This window comes from Carassius auratus, chromosome 23, assembly GCF_003368295.1.
Source record: "Carassius auratus strain Wakin chromosome 23, ASM336829v1, whole genome shotgun sequence".
Classification (NCBI taxonomy): domain Eukaryota; kingdom Metazoa; phylum Chordata; class Actinopteri; order Cypriniformes; family Cyprinidae; genus Carassius; species Carassius auratus.
The window spans coordinates 19,601,914-19,605,138 of record NC_039265.1 but is presented as its reverse complement, the minus strand read 5'-3'; the positions used below and the strand labels follow the sequence as shown (position 1 = coordinate 19,605,138).

General features: G+C 32.9%; 1 protein-coding gene across 1 annotated transcript in view; it reads left to right on the top strand.

Moving 5' to 3' along the window:
* Positions 1-977: 977 nt before the first annotated feature.
* The window catches only part of LOC113041656 (protein FAM160A1-like), an 18,574-nt gene continuing 16,326 nt past the window's right edge, over positions 978-3,225 (top strand). Inside the window, exon 1 of the mRNA XM_026200307.1 lies at positions 978-1,740. The gene's annotated coding sequence lies outside the window, so the exon portion shown is untranslated. The remainder of the gene's footprint in view (positions 1,741-3,225) is intronic.

Here is a 3,225-nt window from a genome sequence, read left to right as displayed (position 1 = left end):
TTTAATAATTATTATGGCGTTTATATGAGCAAGTTAATATAATTTGAATCACAAATATTTACACTTTGACTATGCTGATAGAACTAAAAACAAGTGGCACGTGAACTAATCCTTGTATATACATGTCAACCTACAATTTCCTCGTTGACGAAACTTATGACGGCGGTCTGCGCTGATTACAAACAGGTTTTGTTAATTATTTGTTTATTTTTATTTGTTTGTTTGTTATGGTCGCGCCCACCTGCTCTCCGTCTCGCGCTGCCGGGCTCGCGCAACCGATCCTCGTCCTCCTCGGCGCGTGCCTCCGCCATACCGGGAGAAAGACGGCTTATTTACCGTCTAAACACCAAAGACAATCGGAACGGCATTCCTCTTTGGGAAAACCTTAGGAAAGTCGCTCCAACTGCGATCGAACTTCTAATCCAGCGGGCGGGAAGATGAGCGCTCGAGCTCGATACTGTCATATGAATCAGTTTCTGTTTTCTCTCCGAACGCCTGAAGAAGAAACTCAGTATCAGTATCTTATTGTCAGGACGCACGAACGTCAACAGGAAGTCCCTGTGTCCATGTGAAAGAGAAGTGGGAGAGCCAAAGCGAACAATCGCTCCAACATAAGGATGACGAAGATGATGAGTTTTGTGTGGATCTGCAGTGTTTGTGTTCACATTCCTGAAATCTTAAAGTCTTTTTTTAAAGTCATAATAACAAATTCTAGTCTTAATCTAAAGGCTATTTATCTTCCAAGTGTTAGAATGTTAAAATAAGGCGCTAAAAACTCGGAACACTCAACAATGTAGGGATGAAAACACTGGATGTAAATTAAAAATATATTCATTTTCATATTCAGATTTTATTTTTATAACCAGGCCCAGTTAACGTCCAAAGAATGCTGCAGAGATGTTTTTATGACGTTGAAAAGTTAACCTTCATAGAACGTTGTGTTACATTTATAACCGGATGATTAGCGTTTTTTTTTTTTTTTTTGGTGTCAACCAAAAGATTTTATCTTAGACCATATAAACATTCCCAAAACGGATGTTTTTAATGACTTTGAAAGGGAAACTGCACAGAATTTTGTTTTACAATGAGCCCTAAATAATGAACGTTCCCAGAACACTGCAGGGATTATTCTTATTTATTTATTTATTCATTCATTTTTACAGCCACGCGGTGGCGCTGTTGCTCGACTTTCTGTTTCGCGAAGCATTTTATGCAAATCATTTGTAGCTTACGTCTGTGTATATTAATGCGAATATCAATAACGAGCGTATAACATGAATATAACCGACTGTTTATGAGACATTTGTTGTTTCAATGAGCCATGGACAGAAGAGAGCAGAGATCTGCGCATGTCTGAACCTCCAAGCCAACTCTTGTCCTTAAAAATCAGTTTTATTCGAAGATAAAAGTGTTATAACGTCTATAAATCACGAGCACACAACAACTGACAGCTGTCATTAAAGGCTTTAACAGGACAGGCTTTACACACACACACACACACACACACCACACACACACACACACACACACACACACACACACACGGGCTGTAATCACTCTAATCTCTGAGTGTTGTGCTCTGTTCTGCTCTCTCAGTATTTCTCGACACATGAAGGCCTGGGTTTCATGTCACACTACTTTCTCACTATTATTCAGGTTTTGTAAGACAGAAACTTTATGGATTCTGGATCCTTCAGAGGATTACAGGACCTGATGGAAACACAGCAGAGACAAACCCCGGTGAGTTTCAGCTCCGCTTTACTATTATTAAAGAGGATTCAGAGGTACTTTATTACATTTAAGAAGACTCTGAACTCTGAAATAATTATGTTTTGATGATTGTGGAAGTTTTCAGTAATTCTCCAGCTGAATAATGATCATTAAAATATATATAAATAGATCCAGGCACTGGTTAAAGATGTCGACCTGTTTTATTAATTAAAAGAAAAGACATCAGCATTAGACCTAAATAAATAAATCAATTAATAAAGTGTTTGTGATTAAATGTATGCATGTCATAATAATAATAATATTCAGTTGAAGTTTCTCATTCATGGCATTTGTTTTTTTATTTTAATGTTAAATATGTGTAACGTAACATTACATGGGTATCATTATTATATTTTAATTAAATATTTTATTAGTTATTGTTTATATGCTTTCTGTTTTGATTTTAATTTTTGTTAAAATTATAGTAATTGTGTCATTTTAAAATAAATGTCTATATTTTTTATTCTTTTTTTGTCCCAGTTTTAGTTATTTATTAGATCAACTTAGACTTAAAGAAAATAACAACTAGCTGAAATAAAAAGAGATTTTAGTATTTAATTTTAATATTATATATGTATTATTCATTTTATTTTTCAAAATTTATATGTATAATATATTTATATAAATATATTTAAAATAATATAGATTTTTCTATTTTCTAAAGATATATATTATTTCAGTATTTAGGACGTAGGACGTATATATGTTTTGATGGTTTTAGTTTTTGTTAGCTATTATAAGACTCTTTCATTAAATAACAAAATCTCAAAGCAAGTAGTGTTTGTTTGAAAGACACTCTTAACAAGTTAAAATCAGTTCAACAGTAGATCAAGCGTTAAACATGAAGATGGGGACTGGATCATGATTATAGTTCGTGATTATTATATCTGTGTGAACACGAGAAGAACTGACAAGTGACTAATCAGACGAAGACCTGATAAAAATGTGTAAATGATGTAAAATCAGCTTTGCAAACACTCAGATCATCTGCAAACTGGGACAGAAACAGAGATTAATCTTCCTGGCGGTTTCCAGTTTCTCTGGGTTTTGGTACAGTACTTGTAGAGTATCATTATTCTGTTTATCTGAACCTTTTCCTTGTTTTATTTTATCTGACTTGATTTTTATTCATCAATCACATTCAGTTTGGAATGTTTAATTCAATTGAATTCAAAGCAACAAAAGACAGATCTATATTGCGAACACAGTGCCATGTATTTGAGTGAAACTGAATATTGCATGAGATTTAATGATTTATTTCATCAGGAATTGTTTGCATGGTGAAAGATTGGTCATAATAGCCAAGTTGTGTTTTTTAATATATTTTTTAATACTTTCTATATTTATTTTTAACATGCACTTAGGAATATATAATATGTGATATTATGTATATTTTATTATTTTGTATATTTATTTTTAACATGCACTAAGAAATATATTATATATAAAATATAC